General features: G+C 39.1%; 1 protein-coding gene across 1 annotated transcript in view; it reads left to right on the forward strand.

Moving 5' to 3' along the window:
* The window catches only part of STN1 (STN1 subunit of CST complex), a 67,220-nt gene extending 65,333 nt beyond the window's left edge, over positions 1–1,887 (forward strand). The window contains exons 10-11 of the transcript XR_005008975.1: positions 531–648; positions 1,857–1,887. The gene's annotated coding sequence lies outside the window, so the exon portion shown is untranslated. The remainder of the gene's footprint in view (positions 1–530; positions 649–1,856) is intronic.
* The last annotated feature ends 19,469 nt before the right edge of the window (positions 1,888–21,356 follow it).

The following is a 21,356-nucleotide window of genomic DNA, read 5'->3' on the forward strand; positions in this document are numbered from 1 at the left end:
CCCACCTTAGTTACTGCTACCAGGGGAAACACCGGAATTAAGAGGGGTTAGGAAAGGCTTCCTGTAGAAGGTGGGATTTTAGTTAAGACTTAAAGGAAGCCAGGGAGGTCAGTAGTTGGGGTGGAGGAGGAAGAGGGTTCCAGGCATGAGGGACAGGCAGAGAAAATGCTCAGAGCCCAAAGATGAAGTGTCTTGTTTGAGGAACAGCCAGGAGGCCAATGTTACTGGATCTAAGAGTACTTGTTGGGTTAGTAAGGAGTAAGGAGACTGGAAAGGTAGGGGGAAGCTAGGCTATGAAGGGCTTTGAATGTAAACAGAGCATTTTGTATTTGCTCCTGCAGGCAATAGGGAGTCACTGGAGTTTAGAGTGGTGGGATTTAAGAGGTAACATGATCAGATCTGCATTTTAGGAAAAGCTCTTTAGTAGTCTGAAGTAAGTTAACTAAGGAATTTATCTATTGGGAGTCTTAATCCTATCCCACCTCTTCTTTTAAAGGTCTGTTTTAGTGATTTGAATCTGCTTGTTTCAGGAACAGAGCAAAAAGAACAGCAAGAAGCCAGAATGTCCATAGGTGATTTCCTTTCCCAAAGTTGAATGACCATTATGGGACAGTTGCCTTGTAAGCTCATTCTGTTGGTAGGACACCGGTAAGTTCCTAGAAGACATGGACAATGTCTCCCGCCTCTTTCTTTAAATCCTCCCACTGCAACCACTATTCCACTGAGGATACTGTTAAGTGCTTAGTCAACACTGATCAAGTGAACTGGACTTGAGTGTATTCCTACTTTGGTAGCTTGTACCATCGTAGGATTGCCATGGCCTCAAAATCAATCTGTGCCTTTTAAAAAGCATTTTGAAGTAAAATACCACATTGTTTTAGTGCTTTTCTGTCAAGGAAAATGTTAGCTATCCACAGGTAGATAAATTGTTCAGAAAAAAAAAAATCCTTTACCCCAAATGTAAACAAGGAACAAATTAGATTTTACCCAGATAGATTCTACCTGGTGCACAGAAGCCCAAGGCTAAGGCTAGAAGCAAAGGAGGAGAAGGTTGGTCATTGTCTGGTAGAAGAGGAGCCCCACTGGGTATGTCACCCACGTAGTTGAGAGGGCAAAATCCTCACTTTACCCTTAGGGGGAATGTTTCCTCAGCCAGTGGAAGGGTAAACTAATGATGATTCCAAATTAGGTTGAAAAATTAATGATGACTAATGTGCCTTGGTCTCACTTGGATTTTAATGATGACCTACCTTTAAGTCAACAATAATTCCTTTCAGAAAAAAAAGAATTCCTTTCAGAAGAGAGGGACTTTCTCCTTTTAATAACAAAGCTAAACCAAACAGGCCAATGATGAAAAAAAAAAAAGGTCCCATATGCAACAGAATATTTAGCAGCATTTTTTGGGGTGGAGGAGGAAGAGAGTTCCAGGCATGGGGGACAGCCAGAGAAAATGATCAGAGTCCAAAGATGAAGTGTCTTGTTTGAGGAACAGCCAGGAGGCCAGTGTTGCTGGATCTAAGAGTACCTGTTGGGTAGTAAGGAGTAAGGAGACTGGAAAGGTAGGGGGGAGCTAGGCTATGAAGAGCTTTGAATGCAAACAGAGCATTTTGTATTTGCTCCTGCAGGCAATAGGGAGTCACTGGAGTTTATTGAATGATGGGATTTAGGAGGTAACATAATCAGATTTGCATTTTAGGAAAAGCTCTTTAGTAGTTTATCTATTAGGAGTCTTAATCCTATCCTATCTCTTCTTTTAAAGGTCTGGTAGCAAAGAAATGGAAACAAAACTGTTCCCATCTATTAGGGAACAGCTAAAAAAAATATTGTGAATGTAATAAAATATTACTGTGTTGTAGGATATGATAAAAATGTTGAATACCGAGAAGCCTGGGAAGATTTATGTGAACTAACACAATGGGAAGTGAGCAGAATTTGAAAAACAATAAAGGCAATGACTACGCCAATATAAATAGAAAGAACAATGAAACAATCAAAACCATAGTGACTAAACTTGGCCTTGAAGAAAAGATATCAGAATGTACTTCTTCCCCTTCTTTGAAAAGGTAGGGGACTATGGGACTAAATATAATGTTGGATTTTTAATATTTGGATTAATTTTGTTCGATTGGCTTTTTCTCTCTTTTAAAAAATTCTTCGTCATAAGGGATGGCTATCTGGGAGAAGGGAGGAATATTTTGGGAAATGTCTGGGATGTAAAAAAAATCAACAAAATGAAAAAAGAATGTTGTAAAGAATTTAAAGAGTTAGCTCTCCTTAATAAAAACTCTTTGGCAAACAAAGGACAAATGTTGATTGTCATCTTTACCTTATAATCTGAAGGCTTCCCCTTACTGAATACAAAAGAGTTGTATCGAATAACCCAAAAGATTCCTGGGATTGCACAGAATGGAGGCTAGAAGGGAACCATGTTGTATCCTTGGCCATTGTGCACATGCTCATTTGGTGCTTCTGTCCCTGGGCCTGGTACTATGGAGACAGTTGCTATGGAGATGCCTCAGCTAATGGATAAAGCAAATCAGCATTATCCTCCGGATACCTCTGGGCTTTCTATTCTGCCTGGGCATCTGCAATTTAGAATAATCCAAGTTTTCCCAGAAATCCTACCTCCTCGTTTTCAGAGGCTTTATTTTTGAATATGTAAGCTCCTTGAGAACCCGGGTGGTGAGTTAAACTATAACAACAGATGGTATTTATATAGATTTTCAAAGTGCTTTTCAGACACCATCTCATTTCACAACAACCCTGTAAGTTAGGTAGTATTATTACCTTTGTTTTACAGATGAAGCTCGGAAAAGTTAGAGCAATTTTCCCCGGGTCATACAGCTACTGAGGGTCTGAGTCAGGATTCAAACCCAGGTCTTCCTGACCCCAAGTCTAGCCCTCTGTCTACTACAAAAATAACCTAGATCATGGAATGTGAAAGCCTGAAGGGAGCTTAGAAATCACATCATTTTACAGACGTAGAAATACAGGATGTCCCCAAAGTCTTGGTGCAATTTTAAACTTTAGCTGCTTAAACCTGGTAGGGCTTTTGAGACACCTTGTATGGGTAAAATCCCTCTCAAAAAGTAGAAACTGCTTCTGAATTATAAAAAGCACTGACCAATGAAAATGATTGCTGTAACCATGTCACTTGGTATTGTTAGTGATTGTACCCCTCTGGCATTAATTGATTAGTTATCCTATTTTCTAAACCAAAAATTAGGGCATGTGGTCAGTCAGCTTGGATTGGCTCACATAATTACATGGATTTGTATATTAAGACATGTAGTTATGGAGCAGCACATAAGCCCGACAACCTCAGGCTTTACACCTAGTAATGTCAGAGCCAGTCTTGCACCTTGCCACTCCTCCCATGCACATGGGTATTATATACATGTGAGCTAGCTTGGGCATGCTTTGCTGAGTAATCTTGATGTTTCTTTCAGCCTCTGGCTCTCCACCTTTTGAAAGCTCCTCTCAGATTATCCATTTAAAGGAGGGTACCCCAAGGCAGCCATCTCATCATTTCCTACCTGACTACATTTCTCTGGACTTTATTATGCTCCCACCTGGTATCCTCCCTCCCTTCCTGCCCCCTCTCTTCATTTTTCTTTTATGTGTTGTCTTCCTCCATTAGATTTCTAGCTCCTTGCGGGTTGGGACTGTCTTTTGCCTGTCTTTGTATTCCCACTGCTTAGAAGAGTGTCTGGCACATAGTAAGTGCTTATATAAATGTTTAGTGACTGACTTACTGGCTCTCATGTATATATTTTTATTGTGATGTTCACTGCTGATTCATTAAATTACTTTTTTTTGGGGGGGGTGGCAAAACATCAGAATTTCCAGCATGTTTCAGTGTTCTATAGTGACGGAACAGTTTGTTTTCAGTCAGTCAGGACTATCCCAGTACAGCTGCTATGATGCCATGATGCTATGACGCTACTAGGGAAGAAATCCCTTTGACTGAGAATCTTCCTACGTGTACCAGGCAGTGAAGTAACTACAAGGAATGGGCTTCCCATTGCCTTCTGGCAGAGAGGGCATTTCTGTGATGCCAAGAGAGGAAAAGGAGCATAACCACCTTACTCTCTGGAGAGAATGAATGTTTTATCTTGTTTTGGTTCTCCTGAAACTTTCCTTACCCTGGAAAGCACATGGGGGCTTAGAAGGAAAAAATAATCTCTTAAGTATTTCTCTGCCATTCCTGGAGGAAGAACTGCAGAAAAGCAGAGCAGATGGAGAGGTTACCTGAGTTCTTTGCTTATGTTTGTGGCTCTGATGCGTTGGATGCTATTTAAAGCAGGGCTTCTTAAGCTGTTCCCGCTGGAGACCCCTTTTCACCTGAGAAATTTTTACACAACCCCAGATATATAGGTATATAAAATGGGTATACAAATCAAACAGTTACTGATAATAAATCATAAAGAAATTTATTTTAGAACAATTTTTTGGTATACATATAATTTTACCATTTTTAAAAGATGAAAGCAAATATTAATGAGATGGAGGTGCTTGTTTACTTTTATATAAAGAATTACATTTTGGTGAAATATTTGATACTGCCAGATGTAGAGCATCTTCAGCGTTTTTCAGAGTTGATCAATATTTTGATTTTTTAATTGTCAATGCTGAGAATGCCACTTCACATAAATACATAGCACAAAATGGCAGAAGTATATTTAGGGCCATTTCAGAAATTGTTGGAAATTCTGTCCTAATCCCAAGCCAAAATTCATTTAACAATTTTTTAGGAAACTCAAGTTTTAAATCTGCATTGCTTGGTAACTTGGCAAATTCTTCTTGAACTTTTAATGGCAGGTGGCTGACATTTTTTATTTCAATTGAGTATGGTTTATGAACCCAACTTAGTTTTTTAGAATCAAAATTTGAAGGGAAGTGTTTCTGAAACTGTGTCCAGGTACTTTGGATGATCAATTATAACTCTCACAATTAAATCTTTGGGGAGGTTATTTTCAATTATAAAATCATCTGTAGATGTAAACATTTCTAAAGAACCATTTCCCACCCTATTCTTCTATATGTTAAATTTTTTTAGTGAAACTTTCAATTTTTTCTTTTAACATATATGTTACAATTTTTCCCTTGAAGTGACATGTTAAAATCATTGAGTTTTAAAAAAAGTATTTGACAAATAACACAGCTTTGAAAGCCATAAGTCATTATTTAAAAAGCTAACAAATTGGATTTCTGCTCAGTCAAAAATATAACAACTTCATCTTTCAATTTCAATAATCTTAAACTTCACCCTCTTGAGAGCCACCTTACCTCTGCATGTGGTAATAAGCTTTTGTAATCAGAATCCACATCTTTGCAAAGGTTTGAAAGCAAATGACTGTTAAGGGTATGGCTTTTAATGAGTTAATGATTTTGATAGTATCTCGAAGCACAGCATCTAACTCTGGTGACATTTTTTTGACTATGAGTGTCTACCAATGGATCACGTGTGAGTAAAAGTGATATGTTCATTGCCACCAGTTTTAACTTTTGCTACAAATCCAACATTCTTGCCCGTTGTTGCTCTAGCACCATCTGTTTAGAATCCAATGCAATTTTTCCACTGTAAACCTTCATTTGTGAAAAATTCATCCACTTGAAGACGAGTATGTATGTGTGTGTGTGCATATATATACATATGTATATATATATATGTATATAAACTTCCCCTCTTGTGTGCCCTTCCAAAGGGTGACAAAACAATAATTCCTTATGTATGCTTCCTTCATAAACACATCTTACATAAAGTAACAGCTGTGCCATGTTAGAAATATCAGTTGTTTCATCTAACTGAATTGCAAACTTTGGGCTGTCCTTAAGCCTGGTAATTAGTTGCTGGAATTGGTCATTACTATTTTCAGAAATTCTTTTGGAAACAGTATCATTCGATAAAGGAATTTTAGGAATTTTATCCTTATATTTTTTCCCATGACCTATTTCTGACATTTTAATAGCAGCAGGTAACATGAGATCTTCTCCAATTGCGTAGGGCTTTTTAGTTTTTGCAATTAAATAAGAAGTTTTGTAAGATGCAAGTAAATACTTTTCGTTGACAGTAACAAATTTCTCAAAACATTGTTTTTCTTTATTTGAATATTTTTAAAGTCATTCAAAATATTCCTTTGGTTTATTGCAGTATGTTGCATGCTTAGTATTAAGATGTCATTTTAGTTTAGCTGGTTTCATGCTCGCTGCAGCCAAAACTTCATTACAAATTAAGCAAAGAGGTTTTCCACACCATCATCATGAAGTAAATCCATACTGAAAAAATGATTTGACATATTTTCTTTTTCCTGTCCATTTAGGTGTATTACAACCTGGTAGCTAAGACTGTGCCACGTTGTCATCCATACTTTTACCACTTATCCATAACCAAAAAATATTTTTGTCCTGAAATATAAATATTGCTGATAATTTCTCAACTAAATACTGTTTTAGTTTATTAAATTAAATTTGTTTGTGCTTAATTTTTAAAAATTGGTATTCACACTTACATACACATACAGCAGTGATGGTGGAGAAATATTATTAAAGAGCTTTTGTCTTACTTCAATTAAACATTTACATTTCTGTAAAAGAAGGAAATAACAGCAGTCTTAAAAATCAAACATTCTAACACAATACAGTCCAAAGATATACTCATTTGATACTTAACATGCTGAGGAATGATTTTAGGAAAATATTAAAAGTCTTTATTTTCCACAATTAAATTATTATGTTTCTGTAACAGTAGAAAACTTTGTATTTATAGTAAAGACATTGCAGTTCATGTTGTGTGTTCAGAACCAAGGCTGCAGTGAAGTCACGCAAAGCAACATGGCCAAGTGCTGCCAGAAACACCTTGGACTCATTATGCGTTTGATTTTGAATTAACTTTTGGTTGTTGCACGTTCGGAAATCTTTTACTACTGACAAATTTTTTGTGACCGCCACATTCAGTTATATGACCCATAGTTTAAGAAAGGCTGATTTAGAGAATTAATCTTGGATTCTCCCTGAGGAGGGATTTTAAAATGTAGTCTGTTTCCATAGGTCATTTCAGGGTTTTGTGGTAATAAGAAAGGGCAAGGAATTTTGAGGGGGAAAAAAATCAATAGTTACTTTACTAATGGTGAAAATGAAAACATGCTCCTTTTTTACCCCTTGTGCCAAGATAAACATGGAGGAATGGCATTATTTGGTCGTGGGCCTTGATTAGCAGAAAGAGAGTGTGCTGAACTATTCATGTTCTCTTACCTGGCTCACCTTGAAATAAAAATGTACCTTTGTGATATCATATGAGCTTTTTGGTCTGTTTATGGGACAAAACTTCTTTTCTTCAAGAATGAGACCTTGATGGGGAGCAATGAGCTTGACCTCATTAGCAGTGTCTAGTACCTTAACCAATTAGTAAGGGTTTAGGGGAATAGACATTTGATGAGGTTACAATTTTTAGTTCCACTGTGAGAAAACCTCTGTTCCACCAGAACCTAGAAGATGACTTAGAAGCTATGGAATAGGACTTTGAAGCATAGTTTGATGGCTCAGATTTGGCATCAGAGGACCTGCATTCAAATCCCGGTTTTGGTACTTGCTGTTTGTGTGAATTTGGGCAAGTCAGCCTCCCTGGACTTCAGTTTTCTTTTCTATAAAATGAGAGAGTAGACCAGATGACCTTTAAGGTTCCTTCTGTCCACTAATTGTGGGTGTCCCCTAAAGCTCTGTCCTGACCCCTCTTCTGTTTTCCTTCTACTAGTTCACTTGTTTATCTCAGTAGCTCAGTAGTAACTATCATCTCAAGCTGATGGTTTCTAAATCTATTAGGCCAGCCTTAACCTCTTTCCTGACTTCCAGTCTCACATGTCAAACCCCCATTGGACATCATCACAAACTAGATGTCCAATAGATATCATAAATGCAGCATGTCAAACTTACTATGCAACAAAATGCAACAAAACCAAACTTACTATCTTTCTACCTGGACTGTCCCCTCTTCCTAATTTCCCTGTTTGTTGTTGGTTGTTGTCCTTTGTTCTTAGAGGAACAAAATGATGTCACTATGTTAGAGTCAAGTATCAGTGTGTCCAACTATGGCTGACCAGACCAATATGAGCTTGGAATGTTCTACAACAGGTCAGGCAAAAATAGTCCATATGAACATGTGGGGTGTATTTTCTAAATTTGCGCATCTCACATTTCCTTTGAGCTACTTCAATTCTACTTTGCTCATAGAGCACAGCACCTTTTCTGATGAGGGCATGCCATGCTGAGTAGCCCTGTACCACACAAGGCTCATGCCACACGATCAATTTCAAAGTTCTTAAGAGAGACCTTGAGAGTGTCCTTCTTCTGACACTCTCAAGCATCTGACAGAAGTAGTGCTTCTTCTGACCATCATGTGAACACTTGCCTTGTGTGAGTTCTCCATAAAGTAGTCTTGTTGGCAAGCATGCGTTTTGCATTCCAACAATGTGCCCAGCCCATTGGAGTTGCACTGTCTTCATTAGAGTTTGAATGCTGGACAGTGTAGTTTGAGAAAGGACCTTGGTGTCTGGTATCTTATCTTGCCAGGTGATCTTCAGAATCTACCTAAGACAGTTCAAACGGAAGCAATTCAGTTTCCTGGCATGGTGCTGGTATACAGTCCAGGTTTCACAGACACACAACAATGAGGTCAGCCAACGGCTCTGTAGACCTTCAGTTTGGTAGTCAGTCTAATATACCTCTTCTCTCCAACACTGTTGGAGTAACACTACCAAGGTATCCATAGCTTTCAAAACTTCTCCGTTTGTTGTAACTGATGGTTCCACATATGGATGGTGTGGTGGTGACTGATGGAGCACCTGTGTTTTCTTGGTGTTGTTAGGCCAAAATTAGCACAAGCAGCAGAGAACCAATCCATACTTTGTTACATTTCAGCTTCAGAGGCTGCACTGAGGGCACAATCATCTACAAACAGAAAATCAGGCACCAACACTCCCTCCACTTTGGTTTTGGCTTGTGGCCTTTTCAAGTTGAAGAATCACAGAGGGGTCTCTCTCTTAGTCATTGCTGTCAAGATTCTTGCCAGAGTTCTCCTTGATAGGCTGATCCTTTACCTGGAAGATGGTCATCTACCTAAGAGCCAGTGTGGCTTCAGAAAGGGCTGAGGAACGGTCAAGAAATGCCAGGAGCAAAACAGAGGTCTGTACACAACATCTGTAGATCTGACCAAGGCCTTTGATACTGTCAGTCATGAAGGCTTATGGAGAATTATGTCAGATTATGTCAAAATTTGATTGCCGGAGAAGTTCATCAGCATTGTACGTCAATTTTGTGACGGCATGCTTGCCTGGGTTCTGGATAATGGACAATGCTCTCCTGCTTTCCCAGCCACCAGTGGAGTGCCACAAGGCCGTGTGCTTGCTCCCATGCTTTTTAGTATGAAGTTTTCAGCCATGTTGTCAAATGCCTTCAATGAAGATGAACACAGGATTAAGGTCAGATACCGCACTGATCATAAATTCTTCAACTTCCCTGTTACTGTCAAGTAACACCACCACCACCACCACTCTCCCAGTTACTCAGGTTCACAACCTAGGTGTTTTCCTCTACTCTTTGCTTTCTCTAACACTGCAATATCCAATCCTGCCAAGTCCTGCCAATTTTACCATCCCCAAATCTCTCATAATAATGCTCCCTTCTCTTTTCTGACACGGCCACCACCCTGGTTCAGGTTCTCATCCTGAAGCCTGCTCTATTGGAATAGACCAATGCTTGGTTTTCTTACCTCAAGTCTGCCCCCACCACAGTTCATCCTCCACTCAGCTGTCAGAGTGATCTTCCTAAAGCACAGGCCTGACTCTATTGCCTTCCTATTCAATAAAGTCCAGTGGTTTCTTACCACCCTCAGAATCAAATAGTGACATTCAGACCCCTTCATAATCTGGCCCCCTTTGACCTTTCCAGGCTTCTTACATCCTACTTCTCCAAACTTAATCTGCATCCAGTCATAATGGCCTCTTTGCTGTTCTTTACGGAAGACACTTCATCTACCTTTTGACTCCTTGCATTTTCTCTGCCTGCCCCTTCCCATCTCTGTTTCCTAGCCTCCCTGAATTGCTTCATACCCCACCTAAAACCTTCCCTTCTGCAAGTAGCTTGCCTTATCCTTTTTAATCTTAGTGCTTTCTCTTGGAGATTATCTCCAATTTATCATATATATCTTTTTGTTTGTACATCGTTTGCATGTCACCTCTTCATTTTGACGCAAGATGAGCTCCAAGAAAGCTGGGTCTGTTTTTGTTTGTTCATATTTGCCTTTCTTCACATCCCCAGTGCTTAATGTAGTGCCTGCTACATAGTTGGCACTTAATAAATGATTGTTGACTGACTGTGACCTAATCTACAAGGCAAGTAAGATAGAGGTTACCCACTGGGTCTGACAGCAGAAGATCGGAATTTCATTGACCCATCTCACTGGTCAAACTATAGCCAGCTTTAGCAATCACTTAGGCCATCAGACAAGTGTAGGGACAGGTGTGTTACTTATAGTATCACCAAACAAAGATCAGTGATTTTGTTGTTGCTGATTGGTGTGCATGATAAAGGCAGGACTATAGAACCAAGGATCTAAGATAGTGGCTGCTATCCCATTAATATACCTTGATCATTGTGTTTGTCTCTGGCGATGATTTGCATGTCAGCCAGAAGCATTAAGAGGCTGCGGAGAGCCTCTTTACTTCAGCCCCCATGCTCCCCTTCCCTCAGCTCATTTTCAGTTTAGTCAAAAGAGTAAAGCCCCTGTGTGGTTTGAAGGTATGAAGACTAGCAATCTGAGATTTGACCTCAGTTAAAAATAATTTCTGGGGCAGCTAGGTGGCACAGTGGGTAGAGTCAGGAAGACTTCCTGAGTTCAAATGTGGCCTCAGACACTAGCTGTGTGACGTTGGGCAAGTCACTTAACCGTTTGCCTCAGGTTCCTCATCTGTAAAATGAGCTGGAGAAGGAAATGACAAACCACTCTAGTATCTTTGCCAAGAAAACCCCAAATGGGGCCAATAAGAGTTGGACACGATGGAACAACCACCGCCACCACCACGAGAACAATTTTCTACCTTCAGTTACTTGACTGGGGTCAGGGACATAGGATCATAGTGTTTCCAAATTCCCAACAGATATTAATCTTCAGGATTTGGGAATGAGAAATTGGAATTCCCCAAATCATGTTATTATATATATTCCATAACATTTTATTTGTGTTTTTACATAATAAGTGACCATAATAATAAATAGTAAATCATTTTTCTGTGATAGAGTTACACTAAAAACTTCAGATGTTTTCTGTTACCAAGAAAACCCCCAACAAAACAAACCTACCTAATAAGAAATGCATGGTTTATCATTGTTAGTATTATGAACTAAGATATTGTAATAATGATTTAAAGCCTATTTTCTTTCTTAAAATACTCCCAACCTTTTTTTTTACTCATTAGGAAAGGGAATGAATGCATCTACTATGTGCCAGGTACTGTGCTAAGCTATTTATATAAGTTACAAATATTATTTCATTTAATCATCACAATAACCATAGAAGGTAGGAGCAATTATGATCCCCATTTTATAGTTGAGGCAGACAGAGATTAAGTGACTTGCCCAGGGTCATACAACTAGTAAGTGTCTGAGATTAGATTCGAACTCAGGTTTTCCTAACTCCAGGCCTGGCATTCTATCCACTGTGCCACTTAGCTGCCCCAAGACCTCCTAGAAAGGTTAAATAGCACTCCACAGAATCTTGGGCCAAAATTGCCAGTTTAAAGACTTTGCTTCTAAAACATGTTATTTCTTGGAACATCACTCATGAGATTTGTATAAAGTATACTGTGTGCATAAACTTATTAATATTTATTTTACTTGCAAGGATGACTCAGCAGACAGGGCAATGAACACACACTTAGAACAGTTACAAGCAAGACTGATGTAACAGAACATGAGTAAATCTCCTATGTGCTCCTGCCCTGGTTCTCAGAAAAACTGACTTTAACCTCTAATTCCATCTATCGGAAATTGGTGCTCTTAATTTCAACATGACGTTAATGGATTCTCTTGAACCAGTATCATCTGTATGTCCATTGTTAACCCCTAATTCTTACAGGAGAATTTCAAGATTTTTTTGTCAGTTTCTCGGTGATTTTTTTTCTCAGGATTCAGAAAAGCAAATTTCCCAAAAAATGCTAGAAAGGAATTCTTACATGGAAATACTAGGATCATAAAATCATAGATCTAGACTTGGAAGGAATCTCAGTGGCCATCTAATTCAATTTCCTTTTGTTGCAGATGAGGAAACTGTGGCCCATCAAGGTTATAGTTAGTTTAAAAAAAATGGACTCGCTCTTAAAGTGAAGATGTTGTCGGGCCTTTGCTAGCTGACAGACTAGGTGTTATCAATTTGGACTGAAGCTATAGGTCTCCCCTATTAGAAGGGACTCAGGAGCCTTGGAGCCTATCAGATGGTAGCAGAGATTAGCAGAAGGCCCAAGGCAACTGAATAGGTATAGGCCAGCAAATGGTAGCAGAAAGTACATCCGTGAACACATAGCTACAGGCCCAGTAGAGACTAGATGCCTAGCAAGGAGCTGCTGGGAGTCACACAATGACAGCAGCAGCAGCAGCAGCAGCAGCACTACAGTGTCAGAGGTGGGACCAATGAGATGTAAAAACTGAGCTAAGTTTGAGTCCATTCCCCCCCCCCCCCCCCCGGGGGAAAAGTCTGAGGTAGAACGGGGGAGAGTGTGCCTCCAGGGTGTTGAAGAGAAATATTTGTGTTTTTGTTCTTGTCATATATATGTATATATATGAAATAAATATGCCTTTGTAAAAACTATTTTAAATGATTAAATGAAAGTGGGGTGCTGGCCACTCATTGACACCTAATTGTAGTGATAATGGGAAAACACCAGTGGGGGCTTGAGCCAAGGACATTAGCGTTCATAGGTATAGATCCCGCCGGGTACCTCTAGAACCCTAAAGCGGAAGATTTGGGGTGGCGGATAGAGTGCTGGCCTTGGAGAATCTTCCCCCAGATACTTATTGAGTAGCTGTGTGACCCTGGGCAAGTCACTGAACTTCTCAGCCTCAGTTTTCTTAAGTATAAAATGGGCCTAATGATAGCAACTACCTTACAGGATCCTTGTGAGGATTAAATGAGAAGGTAAAGTGCTTCTCAAACTTGAACAAACTATATAAATGCCAGAAGTTATTTTATTATTATTATTATACATGCTGGCCCTGGGATACTGGGCCAGACCATGCTTGCCGCATGTTCTTATCAGTTAATTTCCTGTGCTATTTAATAAATGTCTTTTGCTTTGAACTGCTACGTCCTTTCTGGTTGGCTTAGTAAAAGTAAGCTATGGTTTTGAGTAGCTACTGGCCAACAAAATACTTTGAACCTAAGATAGTTTTCTGGGGCCCCCCTAGTGCTATACATACATGGAAGATGGCTTTCTTTGAGTCAGCCACATGGTATAGAGAGGATAAGGTGTGTGTGGGGGGTGTTCTACCTCCATATCATACCCCAGACCAGTCACCAACTGTGTTGGTAAGCAGAATGGGCTCTTAGCACTTAGTTCAACCAAGTCCCCTTGAAGAGTTTGGCTTTTGTTTCCTTGATTAGATTTGGGTGTCCTCAGGGGAGGGCCTAGTTTACACATGAATTTGAGTGACATGTTTGGGACATCAGAGGCTTTTAGACCACGTGGGTTCAAGTCGCTTCTTTGTGACGATTCTAGGTCACGTGGGTGAGTCCTATGTGTGACTCACCCCTGACCCTGAAAAAGATATAAAACCAGGGGTTGGCTTTCTCTTCTTCGGAGCTCTTCCCCACAGCAGTGGTGGCATGAGTGACTCTGGGCCAGCCTTCATTATGAGCTCCCAGGCTGAACCTAGATGTTGGTAACTATGAATCTGTATTTGGTCTGTCTGTTGATGTCTGTAATTTGTTTAGGGCTCTCACTCAAGGTGGTGCTGATGCAGAGACTCCGGGCAGCTGTAGCTAAGGAGCCCTCCGGCTCGTAAACCCAGATGCTGAGACTTTGTTAAACTCTGGTAACTATGTATTGGGATTTGAATCAGACAAGTTCTGTCTGTCAACATTTGTACCTTGTTTGTATTTTGCTCTGAAGTTCAGGGTGCTGGTTTTTTCCCCTGAACTAAGTGAGTGATATCTGTATGCTGGATTAAAGTAAGCTTGTCAACCCCTTAACGTTGCTTTCCTTATTAAAGCAGGTCAAAAAAACCTGTGCTTTTGCAGTGTTCTGGTAGTGTTCTTGTTGTTGGGCTTGTGCTGATCTTTTACCCCCACAACAGCTGCTAGCCGGATTGTTGAAACACCAACAAAAGAGCATCAGAGAAGGCAAGGGATCCTTGTAAATTCAATCCCCTCCTGAGAGAACAGGAAATATGCTTTACTTTTTTCTATAATCCAAGACAGATCATCATTCTCCTCCCAAAGAGATTTTTAAAAAATTAGTGTTGTAATACTGTTGTTCCTTGTGAAGTCCTCTATTGAAGGCAAACAACATGAGCCATGAGAGAGTTTTGGGAAGAAAAAATGACCAATTTCTTTATCTCTTTATATGTATGCATACGTATATATATATATATATATATATATATATATATATATATATATATACACACGTGTGTGTGTGCGCGCATATATACACATGCATACATACACAGACATATGCATATACATATATATATATGAATAGGGAAGGCTATAGTAGTCCACTAGACAATTTTTTTTTGGTCTTTTTCTGTTCTTGTTCAATGTGCTAAAAACGATCTCGACCAGAAGAGGGCCCCAAATTTCACTTTGGATAAGAGTATTTTCTAAGCAGAAGGCTAGAAGTTGTTTCAAGGAGTGCCAATGGGCATTAGCAGTAGTATGGACAATGGAAAGCATATTTCTCATGTGAAAAAAAAATGGTTGCATTTTTGTCACAATGTGCATATGTGGAAGAGATTTAAAAAAATACTGTGTTCCTTCGCTATTCTCTTCTATTGCAATCCTATTTTTCTGTTTTCCAGACCTTTTTGTTTTTGTTTGTTTGTATTTTAGCAGGACTGCACACATTGTAGTAGATTCAATTAGCAGCAAAACAGAAGATTATAGACCATTCACAGTTCCCACAGTTTATGAAAAACACCACCAGATGATTCTTTGAGCACTGATTTTTTTTTTTAAGCTTCAGGGTTTTCACTCTGCATGAGACCAACTTTAAACTATGAATTTTGTTGAATTTTGATGAATTTTGTGTAACCTGCACTTAACTAGCTGTGTGACAGATTTGGCAACTCCCTACAGACATCTCCTAAACCATAGACTGGTTGTTATTAGTAAAAGGGAGTTCCCACACCTGGTGTTCTCCATACTGAAAAAAAGTTACAGGTTACTCAGATACTACCTTGTTAAAACCATTGCTCTAATAGTAAAGAAAACAGCTGTCGTATAGCATTGTCGAAACAAAATCAGAGATGTTTTTTTATTCAGCTAAATGCTCATTAGCTCTGTTATCAAAATTGCCCGCATCACAGGTACACCTTGCTTTATGTGCTAGACTTAGTTGGTAGGATTCAGAATCCTCTACTGGCAAATATTAATTAAACAACCTTTCTGTGTAGCTAGAGAGGATACAAAGACTGCCATTCTCTGGGCCTCAGTTTCTTCATCTGCAAACTAAGGGGTTTGAATTAGATGACCTTTTACACAGTTCTAGGACTTGGCCTCTTCCCTCAAGGAGTTTGCTGTCTAGAGAAAGAGGGCACCACCAGCAAAAAGGTAAACAACAATTTAAATAAATAGTCTAACCTAAAGGTAATTGAGATAGGGAATACAAAGAACTGCCATAAGTCATCCCTGCCCTTGAGTTGCTAATAGTCTCTTCCGGGACACAAGACTCAGACTTTTAACTCAAGTTAAATATCAAGGCTATATAAATTTATATATGAATAGTATCCTCTTTAGGGCTAATTTCCCAATTCCCACCTCAATATGGAACTGGGTTCCCAAAGGGCAGTTGTTACTAACCACTCAGAGTTCTAGGGATAACCCTGAGGGTCACTGGGGTTTCTAGTACTGTTGTTCAAGAGCCCTCATCAGTGTGCTTCCTATCTTAATCAGCCATTAGACAATTAGCTTTTTAGCAAAGGACATTTACTAAGTTGGTATAGTAAGAATGGGGCCGCTGTGTAGTGCAATGGATAAAATGCTGGGCTTGGAGTCAGAAAGACTCACATTCTTGAGTTCAAATCTGTCCTTGGATACTTATTAGTTGTGTGACTCTGGGTAAATTACTCAACCCTGTTTGCCTCGGTTTCCTCATCTGTAAAATAAGCTGGAGAAGGAAATGGCAAACTATTCCAGTTTCTCTGCCAAGAAAACCCAAAATGGGGTCACGAAGAGTCAGATATGCTTATAACATAGTGAGAACAATTGGCACAAAACTTCTACCCCACCAAAAACAAAAAGCCTGGGGCACACTCTCCCACAAATACACACAGGTTCATGGGAAAAGTCATTTCAGAAGTAAAATAAGATGATGGTGAGGCCCGGTTGTAGGATACAATTGTCACAGAAGGCTAACTCTTAGCCCCTAGTTATTAGAAGTCCTTCCTTTAAGTCCACAGGCAACATTCTTCTCTGGTTCAAAAGACTACATTCCTTGAGGGGCTTCCTTCCTATTTTGCGGCATCCTTTTGTGTGACTGTGTATAGGTCTCTTTTTGTTCCTGGCTGTACATATAACTTACTTTGGTAAGACCTCACCAATGACATGGTCAGTGGAAGGGACAGGGTAACATTTCCCCTTGGCTTATTCGCCTTTCCCTCCTTGCTACTACATCTTTAGTACAGGTGCAAGAATCTGGATCCTTAAGGAGCTTCTGAGACTGGAAGGTCCCAAAGCTTGATTGCTTCACCACTGGCCTGAGTAACTGCTGAAATTCCTGTTTCTTGTACCAAGAAACATGATCAGCTTGTTTGGTTAGCCAATTTTGCAAAAGTCAAAGGGATTCATGCCTTCTAAGGTATCACAGGGCATAAACTATCCTGTCCACACATTTAAAACTTCATCAAGTCCTCACACTGATTATGTTATATTAATTTAGGTAGGTGTATGGAATCACATTACTTATATATTAATGGGACAGATAAGAAATTACTTATGAGTTCAAAGGAGTAAGAAAAGTTGTATGTAAGCCAAATTTTTATAAACAATTGCAAAAGTCCTAAGGGAACTTGCTATTTAAAGCAACCTTACAGTTAAACTCTTTTTTGAAAAATGTGAATAATTTAGTCTGCTGCCTAGAGTGGCAGAAGGAGCAATGGGTTGTGTTAGTAGACCTAGGTTGTAGTCCTCATGACTTGTCCACTAATTAGCTACCTGGAGAAGCCAGTTCCGTACTTTAGACTTTAGCTTCCTTCTATACATTAATCCAAATACAAAATTACAGGTCTTTGGAATATTGACAGCTGCATTTGACTCTGAACAAGCTTTTACCAATTGCCTACTACATTCATGGCCCTTTGCTAAGTGCTGAGGGAAGTGAAAAGATAAATAATTTAAGTGTATACCTTATAATTCAGTTTATTTTTAATTGAAAGAAGCAGTCTGGTGTATTGGATAGAGTGCTGGATTCGAAGTCAGCAAGGCCTGGTTTGACTAACTGGCAATATAACCATGGGCAAGTCACTTAATCTTTTTGAACCTCAGATTTCTTATCTTTAATATATGCATGATAATACCTGGAGTGCCTAGCTCAGAGGAGCGCTATAGGCGCCACATAAGATAACATACAGAAAGGTTTTGGAAAACTTAAAGCTACATAAATGTCTGTTGTTTATCATCCTCTCTCCTTGTTATTATCATCATCAACACTTAATACAAAGGCCCTTAGGGAGGCAGTGTGGTTCAGTGGAGAGGAACACTGGATCTGCATATTTCCTATCTGTGGACAACTGATCCATGATTCATATGAATTCTCTGGGTCTCAGTTTTCTCATCTGTAAAATGAAGATGTTGGACTGGCCTCTGAAGTCCATATGATCCCATGATCACTGGCCCAGAGGAGTATCACTAAAATCTCTTTCATTATTAAAATTCTATAGTTCTAAGTACCCAATTATTAATTTTGTCATCTAACATATTCATGTGTCCGATGGGGAAAAAAACCCATCCTTTCGAATTTATATATTTGTCTCTGGACTCCCCTCTACAATATTAGCAAGGTTTCTATAACACTTTAAGGTTCATTAAGTAGCACTTTACTTTCCTTGTTTAATTTGATCATCCATAACTCTGTGAGATGGATAGTATAGGTATTGTTACAAATTAGTAAATTGAGGTAAAGTGACTTGCTAGAGATACAAAGACAAAAATGGAATGACTGTCTCCATTTTACAGTGGAACTACTGAGATCCAGAGAAGTGATTTATTCAAGGTGGATATATATGCCTAGAGGAGAAAGAAGATCAAGAATCTCCAATCTATCTATCTTCCCTACAGTTGGAAGAATCCTTTCCCTAAAACTCTGCTTTTAAATGCCACTTCCCCGCTTTTTACATACAACATGAAATGCAACAGTCAACTTTTTCTGAAATAGGCTCAATTACTACCCAAGCCACTCATTGAAATATTTAGAACCCATGAAAGAAAAGGATATCCTATTCTGAGCTGAGAATATTTCTGGGGTGGGATACTTCTCCAAACTCTACCTTGCAGAAATGATTAGGATTTTCAGTTTGTAGATCGGTGGTTTCCAAAGTGGGGTGGAGTGGAGTCAATGATTACTCCTAGAGGACCACGGCATGATCGCATGGTGGAAATCAGAGGGTAGAAAGGCAGTACACATGCCACCCTTAATGAGACAGCCAATCTTGCACTCATCTACAATAAAAATATCCTACTTTCTGCAAGAAGTAATGTTCTGCCAATCCTACCCCCACTCCCAACTCCAGAGAGTTTTGGCTTTCTTCAAGTCTTAGCTAAAATCCTCGCAAGAAGTCTTTCCTGGTCCCTCTTAATGCTAGTGTCTTTCCTTTGAGATTATCTCCAATTTATTCTACTTACATCTTGTGTGTGTTTCCATAGTTGTTTGCATGCTGTGTCTCCCATTTGATTGTGAGTTCATTGAGGTCAAGGACTAATTCTGTCTTTCTTTGCATCTTTAACAATTAGCACAGTGCCTGACATATTGATACTTGTTGACTGTCAGACTGACAAATACACCACTCCTCTCACCTATTATCTCAGTCCTCCCTGACTTAGCCTTTCTCATGGCAGGCACCAGATCTTTAGTATGGCTATAACCTAACGACCCAGTAACCCTCCTCACTCCCACTAGTAGCTGCATAGACAAAATTACTCTTCCCCTCAGCGTCCCCAAACCTCTTGTCTATGGCAGGCATTGGGCTATGCAGTGGAGTATAGAGGCTGGTGAATAAGAATCCTGTCCTACTTTTCATTTTTGGTGAAACATAAGATGGGGAGGCATGGGTTCACATTACCAATTTCATCCATGATCTTTCCCTGGTCCCATGATCACTCCCTTCCAAACTTCCTTATGACTGCTGAGAGACCACAATTCTTTGAGGCATCCCACATAACCAGTCAGTTGCCAAATTTTGTCATTTCTACCATCATTGTGTCTCTCGAATTTGTTCCTCTATTCACATTGCCACCTTGTTCAGAACGTCATCCCCTCTCATTACCAGGACTACTGCAGTGGCCCCCAATTGGCCTCCCTGAATCAAGTCTTTTTCCTCTTCAATCCATCCTCCACTTAGCTGCCAAAGTGATTTTCCTTGAGTACAGGTTTGACTATGTCACCCTCCTCAGCAAACCCTCACTGACTCCTTACTGATGATAGGATCAAACAATATTACATCTTTATTTAATATTTTAAAAGTATATTTTTGTGTAAGTTTTATAATATACATACTTACGTATGTGTGTATGTATGTATATATGTACATATATATGTATGTACAAAGATAATTAATAAATACATACACATGGATTGGGGATGGTCAAAATATTTTTATATATGGGGTGAATGATCAAAAAAATTTGGAGCACACTATTATAGATCATTAAGCTAATAAGAGACCTTAGACACCAATTAGTTTAACTGCTTCATTAGACAGATGAGAAATCTAAAGACCATCAAGGGGGAGTAACTTACTCAAGGTCACATAGTTATTGAATGGCAGAGCCAGGAAAAAAAATTCTCCTAATTTTCTGCCTAGTACTCCTGTTACTGTACCAGCTCAGACCAATGCATTCTGGGGTTGCTTTATGCAGGATGGAGCCAAACCATGAACTGTATTATCAAGTACAGACTAACTGACTCCCTTTACAATTTGATAATCTTCTGTTTCAAGCTAAGTTCTATCATTTCCAAACCCTCCTTCTTTAAGTAACCTTCTTTAAGTATGAGTTAGAGGCATCATTTCCCAAATATATAGAGAACTGTGTCAAATTTATAAGAATACAAGTCATTGCCCAATTGATAAATCATCAAAAAATATGAACAGGCAGTTTTCAGATGAAGAAATTAGTTATCTATAGTCATATGAAAAAAATCAATCCAAATCACTATTGATTAGAGAAATGCAAATCAAAAGAACTCTGAGGTAACACCTCACACCTCTCAGATTGAGTAATATGACAGAAAAGGAAAATGTTGGAGATATGGGAAATTTGGAACACATGCATTGTTGGTGGAGATATGAACTGATCCAACCATTCTGGAGAGCAATTTGGAACTATGCTCAAAGGACTATAAAACTGTGCATCCCCTTTCATCCAGCAATACCACTACTAGGTTTGTATCCCCAAAAGATCATAAAAAAGGGAAAAGGACCCACATATACAAAAATATTTATAGCAACTCTTTTTGTAGTGGCAAAGAATTGGAAATTGAGGGGTGCCCATCATTTGGGTAATGGCTGAACAAGTTGTGGTGTATGAATGTAATGGAATAGTATTGTGCCTTAAGAAATGATGAGCAGGCAGATTTCAGAAAAACCTGGAAAGACTTACATGAACTGATGCTGAGTGAAGTGAGCAGACCTAGGAGAAAACATTGTACACAGTAACAGCCACATTGTGAGATGATCAACTATGATAGACTTAGCTCTTCTCAGCAATACAGTGATCTAAGACAATTCCAAAAGATTCTTGATGGAAAATGCCATCCACATCTAGAGAAAGAACTATGGAATCTGAATGCAGATGGAAGCATACTATTTTCACTTTTTTTAGTTTTTGTCTTTTTCTTTCTTGTGGTTTTTCTTTTTTGTTCTGTTTCTTCTTT

The sequence above is a fragment of the Trichosurus vulpecula genome, chromosome 8 (assembly GCF_011100635.1).
Source record: "Trichosurus vulpecula isolate mTriVul1 chromosome 8, mTriVul1.pri, whole genome shotgun sequence".
Lineage (NCBI taxonomy): Eukaryota > Metazoa > Chordata > Mammalia > Diprotodontia > Phalangeridae > Trichosurus > Trichosurus vulpecula.